This window comes from Peromyscus eremicus, chromosome 20, assembly GCF_949786415.1.
Source record: "Peromyscus eremicus chromosome 20, PerEre_H2_v1, whole genome shotgun sequence".
Lineage (NCBI taxonomy): Eukaryota > Metazoa > Chordata > Mammalia > Rodentia > Cricetidae > Peromyscus > Peromyscus eremicus.
The window spans coordinates 6,305,389-6,325,482 of record NC_081436.1 but is presented as its reverse complement, the minus strand read 5'-3'; the positions used below and the strand labels follow the sequence as shown (position 1 = coordinate 6,325,482).

The following is a 20,094-nucleotide window of genomic DNA, read 5'->3' as shown; positions in this document are numbered from 1 at the left end:
GTGTGTGTGTGTATGCCATACACACAAGTATAGTAACTGAGGAAGCCAGAGATGTTGAACCCTCTGGAGCTGGAGTTCCAGGCAGTTGTGAGCTGCATGATGTGGGTCATGGGAATTGAACTTGGGGTCTCTGGAAGAGCAGCGTGGTGTCCTTCAGGGCTGAGCCATCTCTGTGTCCTAGAACTTAGATTTTTTTTTTTTTTTTTTTTTTTTTGCTTTCACTTTCCTCTGATATGAAACTTAACTAAACACACTGTTAAAAACAGAGTACTTGCAGAGGTGAAATGGGAGAGACATTCGCTTAGCTGGGGCGAAGAGACAGAGCTACCCAGTGAGCAACACTGAAGCTACTTTATATGCAGACTACTTGGCTCTGTGGCTCCGGGTCTCTCGGATCTGAACTCATTTTCACTCAAAACTTCCTTTGGTGAAAATCGCCGGCGTCTACTTCACACAGAAAGCGCCCAGTGGAAGTTCCAGCGGGGTTGGATGAACACAAAGTTCAATTTTGATCTTGCCACAGCAGCACAAGATTGCCATCCTTGACCCATCTAGACTCCATGACTACCTAGCTGCCACCCTGATTTGTCATTGAATCCTGCAGAGCTGCCTGACCCCAGGGTTCTTTCTCCACAGGGACACCGTGTGCCCCGTGTTGTGCTGGACACGTCATGAAGGATTCCATTGAATCCTCAGATCCATTCCTTGAGGTGAAACTACCGTCATCCCCAGCTGAGAAAACTGAGTCTCAGAGACATGAGTGTTCACAACAGAACCAGATGTGGTCCAGTTCAGCTAGCTCCAGCCTCTGTTCCTCTTCTTCTCCAGCCTCCATTCTCTTCTCCAGCCTCCGTTCCTCTTCTCCAGCATCCATTCCTCTTCTCCAGCATCCGTTCCTCTTGTTCTCCAGCATCCGTTCCTCTTCTCCAGCCTCCATTCCTCTTCTTCTCCAGCATCCATTCCTCTTCTCCAGCCTCCATTCCTCTTCTTCTCCAGCATCCATTCCTCTTCTCCAGCATCCATTCCTCTTCTCCAGCCTCCATTCCTCCTCTCCACGTCTACATCACACCTCTCTCAGCTCCACCTTTGCAAGTAGCTTACACACTCTGGGGTTTGTTCCTCTGGCACCTGAGACATACAGACCCTTCAGTGTTTCTTCATTGTCTCTTGGTTTTTGCGAGCCTCTCCTGGCTTACAGACTGTCCCAGGGCTGTTTGATTTCCTGTATTATTTTCAGCGCTTACTCCAGGGGTTGGCGGTGGGTCGGTAGATAATATGTCTGTGTCAAGGTGTGACCCCTTAAACTTGTCCTCATTCAGTCTTCACAACAACTTGGTAAAGTAGAACTCCTCTCGGTTTTATAGATAAAAGCTCAGAAAGGTTAAGCAATTGGCTCAGTTCCCAGAGAAAGCCCAGAGAGAGCCATATTTTATACCTAGGCATCCACCTCTCACCATCCCTGCCGCAGTGCCCGCAATAGGACACCAGGGAACTCGGGGTGTGTTTCCCTGGGCCTCTCTTCTCCAGCCCCCTCGCCCCCCAACCCCTTCCCACACACACACACACAGTCACCAGCCCAGATCACGTTATTGCCTCCATTCAGGCGTCTTCTTATTAAGATAGTTAGAAAATCTGCAATATTGGCAGACCCTCCAAACCAAAGATTAAATATAAGGATGGCTTTTATGTCTAAGTATTTCTGGCCTCCCTTAAAGATACAGACTTCACACACCTGGCCCATAGTAGCTTAATGTGCTCTCTTTAGGAAGTTAGATTTCTGCCCTGTAACATAAATTGCAGTTTGAGGAACACACACTGCTACAGCCCCATCAACCGCATGAGGCAGCCAGAGACTCTCCCGGTGTCTAGCCTGGTTGTGGCTCTTGGTTTTTTGTTTGTTTGTTTGTTTGTTTGTTTTTGTTTTCTTCCTTCCTTCCTTCCTTCCTTCCTTCCTTCCTTCCTTCCTTTCTTTCTTCCTTCCTTCCTTCCTTTCTGTCTTTCTTCATTTTACCTGTTTATTTCAGAATGTCTACCAAGCTGGCCCCAGTTCTGATAAGTCTGCCCTCCCCTGTGTTCTTGCTGTTTTGAACCTGCTCATTGCTCGGTCTTCCCTATGCTCGGACCCTGCCTTCCTCTTTTGGCTTTGAGTAAGTGTCCTGTGCTCTTGGTACACATGGCTGCGCCCTGCCTCTTGTAGGGCCACAGAACCGTGTTGTGTTAAAACTTCCTTACAAGCCAGGCCCGGTGGTGCCAGCCTGTAAGGGAAGCCAGGACAGGAGGGTACCAAGTTCAAAGTCAGCTTTAGCTGCTCAAAGAGACCTTTTCTCAAAACTCAGATGTAAAAGGGGGGAAGGGCCGAGAATGCAGCTCAGTCGTAGAGAGCTTGCCTGGCAGGTGTGAGACTCTGGGTTCAGTCCCCAGTCAGGGGGGAGCTGAGGGTCCTCCTTGCATACCAAGCTGCTTGCATTAAGCTGCCACCGTCCCCTCTATCACCTCCACCCCTCATGCTAACATAGGTGTGTCTCTCCTGGGCTTGTGTAGGTGTGTGAGGGTCTCTCCACAGGTCCTAGAACTGGTGTAGAGCCACAAGTGGCTTTTGGATGCCTACTGACACAAGACAGACTTCTTCAAAGCAAATAAAAGCAATTATTTTTGGCAGGGTGCTTAGGCTCACCAATGAGGCTTCTCAGAATATTAAGATTTCCTGCTCTTCTGGGAACCCTGGAACAAAGTACTGTGCTGGAGATTCTCAGATGTGCTGCCAAGAAGACGGTCTCCCTGGCAGGGGAGTTCTTCGTACTATTTAAAGAATGGACCTTACACAAGAGAAGCAGCACCATAGGGCCAGGGTTTTCATTGAGGACAAGGAAGGTGGCCATGTGGCAGAGTCAGACAGGAAGTGAAGCTGTGTTCAGAAACAACGCTGGCCATTTGCCCTGTTTGAAAATTCCGTTTAAAGTTATTGAATTCATTTCGAGTGCTGTGAATTATTTATTAACGCGCTATATTTAACTTGTTAAATGAAGAATGTGTTCCTGTACGGGAAAGCCTGCTTCAGTCTATTGCAGAGAGTCTTGAGGAATATTTCTAGAAGTTGCAGCTTTGTCCCAAGGGACCCAGGGAGGATCGTAAGGGAATGAAATTTTTCTACTCTTGTCTTTGCCATCGTTCGGTCTAATGGTGGCTGTGCGTTTGCGTCTCTTCCCTCGGCATCCCTCGTCTCTCTTCCCGTCATCTTTCTAACTTCATCCCGAGGCAGTGACTCCCTCTGAGCCTGCTAATGTAGTGGAGACAGATATTACTGGAAGTGTGATTACCATGGGTGACAGGCTACAGGGACAGCCCAGTACAAGTTTGTAGCAGTCTGTCTCTCATCTAGGATCAGATACCGAGGCAAGGCAGGGGGGTCTAAGAAAATAGACCTTGGTCCACTACAGACAACTGAGATGTTTTGTTCTCTTTGAAGCAGAGTCTCCTGTAGCCTAGGCTGGCCTCAAATCTGCTATGTAGCTGAAGATGACTTTGAAGGTCTGAATCTCCTGTCTCTACCTCCCAAGTGCAGGTATTATACACGAGCATCACCACACCAGGTTATCTGTTCTTATTTTTCCACTCTCAGCTTTTCTTTCCATTCTGTGTGTGTGTGTGTGTGTGTGTGTGTGTGTGTGAGAGAGAGAGAGAGAGAGAGAGAGAGAGAGAGAGAGAGAGAGAGAGAGAGTCTAAATAGTCACAATTCACTTTACTATGCCTATGTGTATATAGTAACAACCGATAAACGTGAACGTTTCCTTATAGTTCAATCCCTGAACGGACTGGGCCTGGTACTTTCTGTTTGGAAAGGTTGCCAGTGATGAATGCAGTTTATTTCCTAGATGATGGCTGATTCCAACTACTATTTCTGCTTGTATACAGCAGATCTATCTTTCAAAGTAAGCAATCTCGTGTGCAGAGATCTTACATCGCTTTCTTACTCTTTCAGTGTGCACCGCATAGGTAGGTACTAATGCCTCTCTGTCTGATGTTAGTAATTCATAACTTTTCTCTTTCTGATATACCATTACGTTTATTACATGTTTTATTATGAATGAGGGCAGACATGTTCTCACATGACCTATTGATTTCTTTTATAAACTGTCAATTTGTGTACTTTTGTTTGTTTTTTGGAGACAGGGTTTCTCTGTGTAGTTTTGGTGCCTGTCCTGGGTCTCGCTCTGTAGACCAGGCTGGCCTTGAACTCACAGAGATCCGCCTGGCTCTGCCTCCTGAGTGCTGGGATTAAAGGCGTGCACCACCACCGCCCGGCTAATTTGTGTACTTTTTTATTTTTCTATTTCATATGAGACTTAAAAATGTTAAACAGATTAACCAGTTGGCCTGTTGTACATGCTGAAAATATTTTGTTTGGTTTGAGGAGATGGCTCAGAGGTTAAGAGCACTGACTGCTCTTCCAGAGGTCCTGAGTTCAATTCCCAGCAACCACATGGTGGCTCACAACCATCTGTAATGAGATCTGGTGCCCTCTTCTGGCCTGCAGGCATACATGCAGACAGAACACTGTATACATAAGAAATAAATAAATCTTTAAAAAAAAAAATTTTTTGTTTATCCAGCTCTTTTTCTTTCTAATCTCATGTTTGCATTGTTTTCACTAATAAGTTATAAAGTGTTCCACTGTTTTATTTTCTTCCTTTGCTATTATATTAAATAATAGTTATTGAGCACTAACTGTGTATCAGGTAATATTTGTAGTGACTTACTTGTATCATATGGATTACATCTCAAGACACTTCTATCTGTATTTTATGGATCAGAAAAATAATGCACAAGTAAGTTGAGGATCTTGTTTCAGGTACATCTGAGGAATGGCCAGGATTAGAAGTGAGTCCTTCTGGTGCTGGGGACCCAGTCTCTTGAACGCCACTGTTTCCTGGCAAAGTGCTCTTTTGAGCACTGTGTTAATCCCCCGCCTTACACACACACATAGCTGGGCATGAATATGCTCGTAATCACTCTGCTTGTTTTGTTCTTGTTGTTCTGAGACAGGGTTTCTCTATGTAGCCCTGGCTGTCCTGGAACTCACTCTGTAGATCAGGCTGGCCTCGAACTCACAGAGAGTTCTTTCTCTCTCACTGGTGTCATGTTTCTGGTAACAGGGCAATGCTGGTCTCAGCGTAAGTTAGGGTGTGTCCTCTAGGCTTCCATTTTCTGGAAAAGATGAGAGAATTGGCATGATCCCCCTAAATGCACAGCAGATTTGACCCCTAAGCACACGAGCTCAAGATGCATAGACCTTTCTAGCGCAAAGCATGGATTCCAGTGTCAACTATGATCTGCAGTCAATAAAATATCAGTAGCAGTTTGTCCTATAAGCTTGGGGGTGTCAGGGTCACCTGGTAGCAAAGTGGCAGTTGTGTTGAACACAACTATAGTAATGTCAACCTAGATCTAAAGCTATAGGCAGTGTGGGTTATTGATACTATCTTAACAGTGTTCTGTTGTTATTATTCCTTAACAAAGGATATAAACCTTGTTGTTAAGGAGGGCCCAAGGGGTGGGGGACACATGGTTCTCCCTAGGGAGTGGGGGGGGGGGAATAGAAGAGATCTCCCGGTAGACTGGGGACATGTGGGGATGGGTACATGAGGAATCAGGTTTGGGGTGGATGTTGGGGGAGAGTACTGAAAGAGACGACTGGAAAGGGGTGCATTTCAGGGTCAGGTTGACACCTGATGCGGGGGAAACTCCCACAAATCTACAAGGATGACCCTAGCTAAGACCCCTATCAATAGTAGATGTATAGCCTGAACTGGCCATCTCCTGTGATCAGATTGGTGGCTACCTCAATTGTCATCACAGAGTCTTCATCCAGTAACTGATGGAAACAGATGCAGAGACCTACAGACAAACATTGGGCTGAGCTTGGGGAATCCTGTTGAAGAAAGGAAGCTAAGATTGTAGGAGCCAAAGGGGTAGAGGACATCCCAAGAAAACCCACAGAAACAACTAACCTGGGCTCATAGGAAGTCTGAACCAACAACCAGGGAGCCTGAATGGGACTGATCTGTATATATGTGACAGTTGTGTAGCTTGGTCCTCTTGTGTGACTCCTAACAGTGAGAACAGGGGCTGTCTCTGACTCTTTTACTGGCCACTGGGACCCTACTCTTCCTATTGGGTCACCTTGCCCAGCTTTAATACAAGGGGGTGCTTAGTCTTACTGCAACTTGATATGCCATGCTTAATTGATACCCATGGGAGGCCTGCCCCTTTCTGAACAGAAACCGAGGAGGAGTGGATTAAGGGGGGCATGGCAGAAGAGAGGTATGGTGAGGGAATGAGAGGAGAGAAAGGAGGGGAAACTGGAGTAAAGATAAATAAAGTAAAAAAAAAAGATGTGAAAAAACAACAACAACAACAAAAAAACCTTGTTGTTTTGTTTTATTGAGACAAGGTCACAGTACATTATCCAACGTAGCCAGGACATCTTTTGTTTGTTTAATTTTTATTTACTTTGGGGGGATGAAGAGATGGCTGCTCTTCTAGAGGACCTGGGTTTAATTCCCAGCAACCACATGGTGGCTTACAACCATCTATAATAGGGTCTGATGCCCTCTTCTGGCATGCAGGCATATGTGCAGACAGAGCACTTGTACCTAATATATATATATATATATATATATATATATATATATATATATATATATATATATATATATATAAATTTTTATATGTTTGAGTGTTTTGCCTGCATGTATGTCTGTATATCTTGTGTTTACGTGGTGGCCATGGAGTCCAGAAGAAGTAGTCATATCACCTAGAACTGGAGTTATAGCTGGTTGTGGGTTGTCATAGGGGTGCTGGGAATCAAACCCTGGTTTTCCGCAAGAGCAGAAAGTGCTTTTATCCACTAGGCCATTTCTTCTTCAGCCCCCCTAGCCAAGAACTCTTGAATTCAAATGGTCCTCTGCCTCAGCCCACTGAGCCGTCAGGAAGCAAAAATTTTCAAGTTTGTCTTCAAAAAGTAATATGTGTAAACACAAGCCTGGACCTGAAACTAAACCATGAAGCTTGGCCCAGCTGTGAAAATTAAAAGGCACAGGATCAGTGACCAGATCACTATACTGGTATTCCAAGTACTCAATTATCTGTAGTCACCAAAATCACCCACATAAATTTGATTAACACAGAGATAGAAAAGTATACTTAGGAGGCACTTGGATGTAGAGGAACCTGCTTTCAGCATGTTACAAAGACAAATGAGAATTTACCAAGGACTGAGTATTGGATAGAAATGTAAATTTTGCCACGATTTGGGAGGTAACACCATGTCAGCATCCATCCCTGCACTGGTAAGACTCTGAGAAACCGTGCTCAACCTCACCTGACAAAGTGATGCTCTATTGCACAAGTCCAGGGGATTCCAGCCAGTCTGGACCACTCTGCATGTTACCTAGGAAACCATTCTTTGTTTTTGCTCTAGCTAGAAGAAAGACGGTGAGTGGAGAACTGCCTCCGAATCCTCTAGTAATGCCTGTTCTGTAGCTCCACAGGCCTCACTGCTTGCCTGTCTTCTAACCCCTGCTCCAGTTTGATCTGGATCTGCACTGTCTGACCACTGCCCAGACACACACAAAGCATTATGGGTAAAGCCTCCGAGTGTTTGGTTTTCCTCTGTGCTTGCTGCATTGTGCTTGGGGTGTGTGTGTGTGTGTGTGTGTGTGTGTGTGTGTGTGTGTGCTTCGAGCCAACGTTTAAAAATCAGGTTGTCGCTCATAAAACCTTTATCTGCTGCCGTTTCCTCTGAAAACCTGAAGTACCTGGTCGTACTGAAGCTGTATCTCCCCATGAGGTAATCTGCCAGAGTGGAGCGGCTATAGACTTCCCCGGGGCACAGGATTCCATTAGGAGACTGCCAGGGACCGTGCCCTTCCCAACACTGAGCATTCGTTTCCATCCACCAGCATGGCACGCCCATTCCTGTGTCGTCCCATGACAAAGGAAGTGTTCTCTTTTCCCGCGTCTGGATGACAAGTGGGAAAACAAGGCAGATGATGAGAAGGTTAAGGAGACCCAGGCTCGGTAGCACAGGGCTATAATCTCCTCCGCCACTCAGAGGAGCATGAGTTCAAGGCCAGCTTGGACAACTTCCTGAGAACCTGTCTCAAAAAGTAGAAAAGCAGGTTAGGGACACAGCTCAGTGACAGAATGCCTGCCTGGCATGTGCAAAGCCCTGGGTTCAATCCATAGCACTGAAATAAACAGGATAGGTAGGTGGGTGGGTGGGCAGGTGGGTTGGTGGGTGGACGGATGGACGGACAGACAGACAGACAGATGAATGTCATATAAAGCCAGGCATGGGAATCTCAGCATTTAGGAGGCCAAGGAAAGAAATTTGTAATGGGTTTGAGGCTAACCTGATCTACATAGTGAATACCAGGCCAGCAGGGCTATGTAGTGAGACTCTGTTTAAAGGGAAAAAGAGGTAATCCTCGGAGTGAGGATGCAGCGGAAGCTAACTGCTGAGAAGCGACCCTGCTCATTCCCTCCTTGACATTTCCCCATTTCTGCTCCCTACAGCTTTGCAACCCCGAGTCTGGCCTCTAGGTATCTGTGTTCTTGGAGTGTGTGCTGCACTCCGGCTTCCCTCCCAGACCTAGCTTGCTGCCTCCTTAATCGACCTGTCATGCCTCTGGAAGTTAAGGTTCTGGGTGGCTCTTAACTGCTTCTCCCAATGGGCCTGCCTCATTCTCTCCATCAATCCTGATTTCTGACTTCTACACATCATGTCTGTGTCTAATTCAATAGCAAGTGCTGTCTGTACACTCTGTGATTCTTCACAGAAAGGCTTCAGAACACCCTGGCTCAGTTACTCCCTATCCATTCTGTATTCCTTAGAGCTAGTAGAACCGTGAACTAATTTAGCCAATTACCTTTAGGAAAAAAGAAGGCATGCCGTGGTCATCGGCCAGTGATGCTGAAAGCCTGTTCGGTCAGCGCCCCGCACCAGGCCCACCATGCTTTGCTCACCTCGGCTGCAGTTTCTCTACCTTGTCTGGATGAGGGAAAAGCTGCCCTCCACTCTCTCCAGCCTCCTTTACCAGAATCGATCACTTACAAATCAGAGATTTGGGCTGGGTGAGCTGGTGCATGACTATAATCCCAATGCACAGCAGCAGGAGGTTCCGGAGTTCTAGGCCAACACCAGCTACCTAAGTCCTTGTCTCTAAAGAGAGCAGAGGCAGGAGGGTCTGGAGTTCAAGGCTTGGCTGTGGAGGGACTTCTGCACGGGGCCATATGAGACAGAAGGGGAAGAAAATGGCAGGCTTTGGTTTGGTGATGTTTTAAGGCAGCAGCTCATCATATGTACTAGCCTTGAACCCATGGTCCTCTTTCTTCATCTCCACAGTGCTTGGAAACAGATGCGAACCAAGCATGCTCCAGTAGAATAAATAGTACGCTTTGGGGGTCATTGAGATGGCTCAGTGGGGAAGGACTCTTGCTACCAAACCTGATTTGACCTGTTTGATCCTCAGAACTTACATGAGAAAACTAACTCCAGCCGGGTGGTGGTGGCGCACACCTTTAATCCCAGCACTTGGGAGGCAGAGGCAGGAGGATCTCTGTGAGTTCAAGGACAGCCTGGGCTACAGAGTGAGTTCCAGGAAAGGTGCAAAGCTACACAGAGAAACCCTGTCTCAAGAAAAAAAAAAAGAGAGAGAGAGAAAAAAAAAGTTTCCTCTGACCACCATGAATGCACTGTGGTACACACACACACACACACACACACACACACACACACACAGACACACAGAGTAAACAGATCTTTGTTTTAAATGTATTTTATGTATCTGAGTGTTTTGTTCACCTGTATGCCTGTGTACCGCGTGTGTGCCTGGTACCAGTGGGGGTGAGGAGAGGACGTTCGATCCTCTGGAACTGGAGTTATGGATGGTTGAGAGCTGTCATGTGAGTGCTGGGACTCGAACCTGGGCCCTCGGCAGGAGCAAAATATGTTCCCAACCACTGAGCCACCTCACCAGCTCCTGACACCCCTTTTTAACAAAAGGAAAGAGATTAGGCACAATAGCACAAGCCTTTAATTCTCAGGAGGCAGAGGCATGCAGATCTCGGAGTTTGAGGCCAGTTTGGTCTACATAGAAAGTTCCAGGGGTTGGGGATTTAGCTCAGTGGTAGAGTGCTTGCCTAGCAAGCACAAGGCCCTGGGTTCGGTCCTCAGCTCCGGGGGGGGGGGAAAAAGGTTCCAGACCAACCAGGGCTACATAGTGAGACCCTGTCTCAAAAATCAAACAAAACAAAGGAAAAAAAAAATGTAGGTATTTAAAGCACTGACCTACTACACTGGAGAAGAAATGGAGGAAACAGACCTGATGTGGACAGGGTGCCACTCCACTTCCCCTCCACTCTGTGCCTCCAAACCCTAGTGTCCCCAAACTACAGAAAGGGATACTAGATATCACCCAGAGCCTGATCACCCCAGAAGTAGCTTCATAATGCTACTTGGGCCCTGGGGCCCTGGGACCAACTTCACTGGCATCAGCACCAGAGGTCTCTGCCAGGCTATGGGACTGCTGTCAAGAGACAGGTGGGCAGCTCTGGCCTCTCATTAGGGCAGGAGTGTGGGAAAGCCTGCTGAAGCCCATGGCCAGGGCCCCTAGAAAAGAAAGGCCTTGCCTGAGGGTGATTGGCGGGCCTGGGTTAGTTTAGGCCCCTGGCCCAGATGTGTAGGACAGATGGGTTCTGATTTGTATTGGCATGGCTAGCTTCTTGGCTTGGCTGAGATGAACCGGGGAGCTGGCATCTGGGTTCGTCCTGGGGCCCAGAGAAGGGCCAAGTTTGCACCTTATGAACTCCACCAAAGAGGAAGAAGGCCCAGCCAGTGCGCGGGAGCAACCCCAGCGCCTGCGCCACCTACCCGCACTGAAGGAAGTGCTGACTCTCCCCACAGGGCCAGGATGACCGGGCGATGAGAACCAAGTGGAGCTCCTCACCACCACCTCTCCTCCGGCCTCCTCCCTTCCTCTTCCCGTCTCTGCGCCCAGCGATGGAGGGACTGGATCACAGGATCTTCCCTGTGCAGACATGTAAGTATGCCTCCCTCCCCCAACACGCACACACCGGGCACAGCCCCCACCTACCTCGCAGGGCTCAGGCCTGTGATATCCGCTTAGCAAACTCACAGAACCTGCCTCGGCGCCTCTTCCCATTCAGGGCGATAATCAGCGCCTGCTCTCATTTTCGTTAACACACATCATCATAGCGGGCCAGGGTTGCAGGGTTTTCTGAGCCTACTTCCTCCTAAAACATCAGTCTGTGGTCAATCAAACTCTGCAGATGACAGTTTCTCCTTCCGACTTGGCTGGCTAACAAGGCTCTCTAAGCCCCCAGGGTTTGGTAGGGTTCCTCCAGGAATGTGATCATAAGAAAGCCTTAAATAAATGAAGTGTAAGTTTCCCCAAGATCCCGATTCTGTGAGTCCACCATTCCCTCACGGATTTCTAAACCCGCTGTCCCTAGATGTGCTGGTGGTGACAATACCGGAAACCAGCACACTCACGGGCGGCAGCCTCTTCCCCTCCGAATCAAAAGTCAAAACAGCCTCTGGTCTTTGCTGCAGTGTTCCAGTGTTTGTAGAAGTCACCCTGTGAGCATGGCATAGGTGTGGGTTCTAGTTTCCTGCTAAGTGCCAGGGTAGGCCAGGCGGGAGGTGGATTCACCTGGCCTTGCAGTTTGAGGCAAACAGTGACCCTGTGAGACATCTTTTCCTCCATGGACACTCTTCCTAGTCTGTAGGTGGCACTAAAGGTGACGTGGCTGGAAGATGTCTGTGTGTAAAAGAAGCTCTCAGGAAATGGCAGCTGCCCTTGTTGATGCTGTAAACCAGAATTGGGCCTAGAGTATTCGGAAGTACTATTGTGGCCTAAAAGAATAGGAAGGTCCTGTGGGCTGAGACCTGCGGGCTCCTCGGAGGGGCGGCTCCCTGGTTGCTAATAAGCCCGATGAAGGCAGGAAGGCTGATGTCTTCAGATACTCACTCGGCCTGTGAAGGACAGTGAAATGGTAAGATCTGCGTCTCAGAACACAGGCTGGAGCTTAAGGACTGAGGAGGAGCGAAAGTCAGGTGGAAAGTGATGCCTGGTGTGAACTGAGGTAGAGGCTGTGGCCCGCAGAGTGGACTGGCCAGGGGAGCTTGTCACAGGTCTCCTCTGCTTGTGCTGGGTGACAGGATTTCTGATCGGAGACAGTCTAGGGGCTGTGACCTCAGAACCGGAAAATAAGATCATTCATTCAGAGTGTATTTTAAATCAGATCCTTGTAGAGTCACAGAGTTTACAAGAACCATTTCTTTGTCCTTTGCTGTTCTTGTCATGTGTTTTAAAACGCTAGTGCCAAGCACTGTGCCAGGAGAGAGGCCCCGGAGGGACATTTACCTGGTAGAAGAAAGGAAGAATGGCATGCACCAAAGAACACCGAGCTATCTCCTTCCTGAATAAATCAGCTCCTTGTCCCAGAATTTAGCTGTGACTAGCATTTGAAAATGCTGGAGCCTTCCCTAAAGAAAGGAAGCATTTCCAGACTCCACTGATTCTGGCAATGGCTGTATCAGAGATCCCACTGTGTAGCATTAGTAAGTTAAGACTTAGCATTTTGGTTTTGGGAAAAACAAGGTTGCCACTGTTAGAGTTTATTAAGAATGCCACTTAAAAGCACTATTTTTTTTTATAACCAGACCTTTTTTTTTTTTTTTTTTTTGGTTTCTCGAGACAGGGTTTCTCTGTGTAGCTTTGGAACCTTTCCTGGAACTCACTCTGTAGCCCAGGCTGGCCTCGAACTCACAGAGATCCTCCTGCCTCTGCCTTCCAAGTGCTGGGATTAAAGGCATGCACCACCACCGACCGGCTGGCCATTGTTTTTGTTTTTGATTTTGATTTTTGAGACAGGGTTTCTCTCTGTAGCTTTGGAACCTGTCCTGGAACTCACAGAGATTTGCCTGCCTCTGCCTCCCAAGTGCTGGGATTAAAGGTGTGCACCACCACTGCCCGACAATATCCAGACTTTTTTTTTTTTTCTTTTTTTGAGACTGGGTTTCTCTGTGTAGCTTTGGAGCCTTTCCTGGAACTCACTCTGTAGCCCAGGCTGGCCTCGAACTCACAGAGATCCTCCTGCCTCTGCCTTCCAAGTGCTGGGATTAAAGGCATACGCCACCACCGACCGGCCGGCCATTGTTTTTGTTTTTGATTTTGATTTTTGAGACAGGGTTTCTCTCTGTAGCTTTGGAGCCTGTCCTGGAACTCACAGAGATTTGCCTGCCTCTGCCTCCCAAGTGCTGGGATTAAAGGTGTGCACCACCACTGCCCGACAATATCCAGACTTTTTTTTTTTTTTTTTTTTTTTGAGACTGGGTTTCTCTGTGTAGCTTTGTGCCTTCCCTGGAACTCACTCTGTAGCCCAGGCTGGCCTCCAACTCACAGAGATCCGCTGGCCTCCCGAGTGTTGGGATGAAAGAAGGCGTGCGCCACCACCATCCAGCTGTTTTTGAGTTTTAGACAGTGTCTCAATATGTAGCTCTAGATTACCTGGGACTCACTATGTAGATTACCTGGGACCAGGCTGGCCTTGATCTCCTGCCTGCCTCTATCTCCTGGGTGCTGGGATCAAAGGCATACACCCCACCTCGGCCCTACCCCCACCCCTGACTAGGATAAAGCTTCAAAATTGGTGCTAGTGTGGGCTGAATGAGAGAGGTCATGGTAACCAAGGAACGGCTAAGTTACTTGGGAACAGAAAGCATGTCACAGGTAGTGTGTGAGAGCTATTAGCACAGGGTGTACGGAGAACAACGTGCGTGTGGCTGTGCGGTGAGGCTCGGGGGAAGAGGGAATGGGGTGTGTAGATTCAGATTTGCAGAATGGAAGAAGGGTATGGCACCACATATGAATGGACCTCTCTCCACTGTGCATCTGGAAATGGTCAAGTTGAGGAAGGAGTGGGGATGAACACAGAAACTGGAATCAGAACACACTGAGTGGCTTGGAGCCTCCTAACATTATTGACAGGTGAGGGACACATTTCTAATATAATATAAGGCCTCTGCTCTCATACAGTGTTTAATTATCCTTTGTAAAAAGACTTACAAGCTTTAAAAAAAAAAAAAAATGACCCGTGACTGAGGGACCATGCAGCCAGCCCCAGGAAACCTACTGCATGGTCCAGGGTCATTGCTGAGCCTGACTGCGACGGGAAAGGCTGTTCGGTATCCCAAGCTTCAAGACAGCCTATGTCCACCTGCAGCCGAGTCCGTTCCTGCAGGATGCTCTCAGGACAGCCCAGAGCTGTGTTCATCACACAGGGTGCCTGCTAGCATTTGCGTTTTACCTGCGGCTAACTATTTAAAGTATTATTTTCTACCCGATTAAGGCATAGATATACATACATTGTTTGGATACTACACTCTGTGTGTACTAGAGCCAGACACCAGAGGGAGAAGGGTCCTGAGACACCAAGGAAAGAGACTGCTAGGTCCAGACTGCACAAATGGCATTTTATTAGAGACTTAGGGGCAGAGGATGTTTTGGGTAGCACCAAGGCAAAAGGATCCTGCCCTCTAAAACAGGAGGAAGGTACCTCCTCCCGTGCTGAGCCGGACAAAGGTGGGCGTGGTCAACAGGAATGTACTACCCTTTCTCAAAATATCAGTTAAAAAACAATCTGAGCATCAGTGGCTGGTACGCCATGCTTGACTGACTGTCCTAATAACTTTGTTTGTTATAGAGCTTGGAATATCTGCCAGGACTTCCCAGTAGGCAAACTGAGCCAAGATGGCTGTCGTCACGTTGAGCTGCACCACCCTGCACGCCCACACACGCCCCACCCCCCCACCACGCACATACCATTTTCCTAGAGTAAACTGAGAACCCTGCTGCTCAATCCACACATTGAATATTTGACACTGGAAATGGGTCCACAGGAGTCAAGCATCCAGAGTCACATGACTCATGAGGTAAGGACTTGAGACCTTTCTCACTTCCCCAGCCTGCAAAAGCCCATGCTCTGAACCAGGAAGCCATGCTGGAGCAGAATGGAGACTTTGCATAAAACCGAGATTCCAAGACCGCATGTAGAGAGATTCAGGGCATATCTAAGCAGTAGGATCTTGGGTCTCTCAGTTCATCAACTTCCTAAGTCCCTACTTAGCAACAACCAAAGAAAAGTTGACATACACTGATTTAGCACAGAATTTAGTTGTTGCTAAGCTGAACTCATGAGATATTTTAACTCAGATCTCAAATTTGGTTTATTTATGTATAGACAAGGTTCTTGCTTACTGTGTAGTCATGACCAGGTCAGAACTCATGATCTTTTGGTCTCAGTCTCCAAGTACTAGGATTATAGGTGTTGAACACCACATCTGGCTTCAGAAGTCTTGTTTTCCAAGAAAGATTTATTTGCTGGGTGGTGAGTGGTGCACGCCTTTAATCCCAGCACCCAGGAGGCAGAGGCAGGCAGATCCCTGTGAGTTCAAGGCCAACCTGGTCTACAGTTCCAGGACAGCCAGGGCTACACTGTGAAACACTGTCTCAAAAAACAAAGAATTTTATTATTAGTGCATGCATGCATTTGTGCGTGTGTGTGCGTGTGTGTGTGTGTGTGTGTGTGTGAGAGAGAGAGAGAGAGAGAGAGAGAGAGAGAGAGAGAGAGAGAGAGAGAGCGCATGTGCATGAGGCAGCCAAGACATAGGATTCCCTTGAAGCTGGAGTTGTGACCTACCCGGTGAGTGCTGGGAACCAGACTCTGATCCTCTCTAAGAGCAGTGCACAAGCTTAACCACTGAGCCATCATCTTGCCAGTCCTCTCAAAATTCTTTTATTATTATTTTGGTTTTCCCCAGGTAGCCCAGGCTAGCCTCAAACTCATGGTGATCCTCCTTCCTCAGCCCTCGATTCTGGCATTGCAGACCTAGTGTGCTACCAGGTTAGGTCTAAATGGAGAGGAAGGTTTGTTTTGCAGTATGAGGATTGAACCCAGGACCCCATGCATGCTAGGCAAACATTCTACGCCTGAGCCCCAGCCCCAGCCCCTCACAAGTCTTCATATACTACTAGAGGACACAAATTACTCACTATTCAGATGTACTTTTGTTTTGTGAGGCACAGTCTAAACATGTAGGTTTGGCTGGCCTGAAACTCATTATATAGACCAGGCTGGCCAAACTTTCAGTAATCCTCCTGCCTCTGCTTCTCAGTGCTGAGGTTGTTACAGACATTTGAGTATTCGTATGTACTTAAAAGTACAAATTGCAAATTCTTTGCAGAGACATAACTAAAACCACGTGGGTTAGTATATTCACACAAGCAAAGAAAAAACACGGCTTTTGATTTGCTAAATTTGGCCATCACTTAAAGGTAGCCAAGCATAGGTCTGAATGCAAACACCTGTTAGCGGAAGTAAATGCATCTGTATGTAAACATTGAATGGGCTGATTTCTGGTCCACTCACAGCACTCCATACCTCAAAGAGAAGAAAAACGCCTGTTCCTTCCAATAGAGAAGGGGGGTGAAGTAGATAAGCTTCAATTATTCTGTGGCTGGAACTAATAAAGGGTTGTTGATGCTGAAGAAACACTATTGGGCTGGGTGCAGAATGATTGCCAAACGTGTGAGGCTGTAGGTTCCATATCCAACACCACCAAAAAGGAGGGAGAAAAGCACATTATTTTTGCTCTTACATTAAAATATGCCCCACTATGTGATTAAAGTAATTAATTAATTAATTAATTAATTATTGTTTTTCTGTACTTGGATTCAGGTTAACCATGACTTTAAGTAAAGTATGAATTTATAACAGAATTCTACATTAATGGAACCCAAAAAGCAGAGCCCCTCAGCTGGAAAGGTGGCTCAGAAGTTAAGAGTGCATACTGCTGTGGCAGAAAACCTGAGTTGGGTTCCCAGCACCCATGCCATTCCACTTACAACCACCTATAACTCCAGCTCCAGTGGATCCAATGCCCTCTTCTGGCCTCCATAAGCACTGAACTCATGTGCAAAAACCCATACCCATACACACATGCATACACATTAATAATAATAATAATAATAATCCTTTAAAATCCCTGCAGAGGCAGGTGAATCTCCAAAAGTCTGATCCCAGCCTGATCTACATATGGAATATGGCAAGCTAGAGCTACATAGTGAGACTTTGTCTCAAAACAAACAAAAAATAATAAAAAATAAAAAAAACTCACAAATGGCTGGGTGTGGGAATGCACTCTAATCCCAACACTCAAGAGGCAGAGGCAGGTGAATACAGTGAGTTCAAGGCCTGCTCTATACCTGCACCTACCTTGCTGAGGCAGACCAGAGAAAAACCAAAGAACTCAGCCAGCAGACTTAGTGAATGGTCCCGTCTTGTTGCTTGGCAGGTACAGCCAGTCTCCCCACCCAGGAGGAGCAATTCCCGTTTACTGGGTTGTTCTCACAAGCATACAAACCCGTGGGAGTAACTTACCAACTCAAAGAAAGAGAGAATGAAGAGATGGTCCATGGGGAACAGCATGGAGATCTTTTATTGTACCCCTATGGACATGCTGTCTGGGTTCACTTTCTCATTCAATCCTTGCATTCACATAGCAGTTATTGATGCCACCGTTTTACAAATGAAATAGTAGATGCAGAAGGATTCAGTGACCCCCAAGGTCATGGAACCATATGTGACTCCATGAGGTTTAACAGTCTGTTGGCCCCAAAGCCAGATGATCTCAAGTTCACATATTCCACAACATCCTAGCTTTGCCCTCCATCCACACCACCGGTGCATGTGAAGTCAGCCAATCACTGTGAGCATATGTTTCAGTGCTCTCCACACGGAAGAACACAGGCCCTAGACCAACGAGAGTCCCTGGACTGGGTTTCCACAGGTAGCTGCTTCTGCACCTTGCTCCAGGATGTCAATTGTCTGAATGGCTCTACCACTGAACAGTATTGTCAGCCCAGTAATAGGTTGGGTTTTTTTATGTTTGGTTGCTTGGTTTTTTCAATAGCATTTCAATTATTTGAACATTTGGAACAATCTGAATGATTAGTTTTACCAAAGGAATTTTGCAGTTTAACATCTGTTCAGTTTGGCCTTCATCTATCAGGGAGAGGGGGCAGTGGAACCAGGACAGTCATGTGCTACACCCTGAAGAGTTCCTTTGACCCTTAGGGACCTACACTTAGGCAAACCCAGGATTTTTTCACTTTGCCATAGAAAAGAATTTCAAGACAAGATGGTGTGAAGTAGAGTTGAAATTTACTAAGAGACTTTTTGTTAGTTTTCTTTGAGACAGGGTTTCTCTGTGGAGCCCTGGCTGCCCTGGAACTCACTCTGTAGACCAGGCTGGCCTTGAACTCACAGAGATCCGCCTGCCTCTGCCTCCTGAGTGCTGAGATTAAGGTTGTGTACCACCACTGCCTGGCAAAAGACATTTTTAATGTGGATCTTTAGCATGGGGGTAATACAAAGAGATGCTCAGGGGCAGAATAAGATACACCCAAGTGTGGGTATAGACTTCTCAAGAGAGTCATTCTCGATTTTTGCTAGTCTTATTTTACTGTTTTATGTATATGCGTGGTTTTGCTTGCATATATGTGTATGTACCATGTGCATGCCTGGTGCCCTTGAAGGTCAGAAGAGTGTGTCAGATCCTCTGGAACTGGAGTTACAGATGGTTGTGAGCCAACATGTGGGTGCTGGGAATCAAACCCAGTCCTCTGCAAGAGCAACAAGTGCCCTCAACTGCTGAGCCACCTCTCAGCCCACCCCTGATTGTTTGATTGTATTCATCTCTGTGTGTTCATGTGGGTTCGTGCCTGAACGTGCGTGCGTGTGTGTGTGTGTGTGTGTGTGTGTGTGTGTATGTGTGTGAAGTGTGTGTGTATGTGTGTGTGTGTATGTGTGTGTGTATGTGTGTATGTGTGTGTGCGTGTGTGTGTGCGCGCGCGCGCGTGTGTGTGTGTGTGTGTGTGTGTGTGTGTATGTGTATATGTGTGTATGTGTGTGTATGTGTGTGTATGTGTGTGTGCGTGCGTGTGTGCGTATGTGTGTGTATGTGTATGTGCGTGGGTGTGTGCGTGCGTGTGTGTGCGCGTGTGTGTATGTGTATATGTGTGTGTGTGTATGTGTGTGTGTGTATGTGTATATGTGTGTGTGTGTATGTGTGTGTGTGTGTGTGTGTGTGTGTGTGTGTGTGGAATCTGAGGGTCAGTGTGTTGGGTATTTTCTTTCCCTCACTCTCTGCCCATCTAGATCTTCTTTCACTGACCCTGAGCTGGCTGTTTGGCTGGCTGACCAGAGATCCCCACACCACCCCCATCTCTGCCTCCCGGCACAGCCAGGCCCGGTGCTGAGAGCTGAACTCGGGTCCTCGTATCTGTGCAGCAGGCACTTTACCAACCCAGCCACGTGCCCGGCACCTTCATTGTCTTTACAGTGACTGTGTATATGGTCCGTGGTTTTCTATGTCGCATTGCTCAGACAGTATAAGTTCAAAGGCTTCAAGGGTAGAGAGTTTCCTTTCGTAAACAGAATCGTAAGGTATATGATATTGTTCAGATTTAGGATTGAGAGTGAGGTTTTACATACATTAACTCGAGGTCATAGATCCTTTTAGCTGTATATAAGCACGGTCTGTTTATCGTCTTCGACATACCTGTCTGTGATGTCTCAGGAAAACACATATTGTCTCAGCACACAACTTTGGCTTTATTGGTGGCCTGGAGTTTCCAGATTGTCAGCAGGATAATTGTTGCTATACGGAATCCCTTCAGCTATGGAATATCTGTGTAGAATGTTTCCGATAGAATAAGTAGTCGTGGGATTGGGGAACACTGAGACTCACTGCAGAGTCTTATGTAGCCTCACTTCAGACTCCTTAGGGAGTCAAGGATGACCCTGGATTTCCGATCCTCTTACCTGCAGCTCCCTATTGCTGGGATTCCACGCATGTCGTACAGTTTCTTGGGGGGGTGGGGTGGGGGGCTGGGAGGGGAGGGGGGAACAGAACCTAGGGCTTCATGCACGGTAGACAAGCGCTCT

The 20,094-nt window shown here is 47.2% G+C and overlaps 1 protein-coding gene across 4 annotated transcripts in view; it reads left to right on the top strand.

The window, feature by feature from the left end:
- The window catches only part of Pced1b (PC-esterase domain containing 1B), a 105,818-nt gene that overhangs the window by 71,189 nt on the left and 14,535 nt on the right, over nucleotides 1-20,094 (top strand). For 2 of the 4 annotated variants that reach the window (XM_059247124.1, XM_059247122.1), the window contains exon 3: nucleotides 10,967-11,102. The gene's annotated coding sequence lies outside the window, so the exon portion shown is untranslated. Of the gene's footprint in view, nucleotides 1-10,966; nucleotides 11,103-14,801; nucleotides 15,020-20,094 lie in introns of those variants that run through there. The other 2 variants (XM_059247125.1, XM_059247123.1) reach the window with 1 other exon arrangement.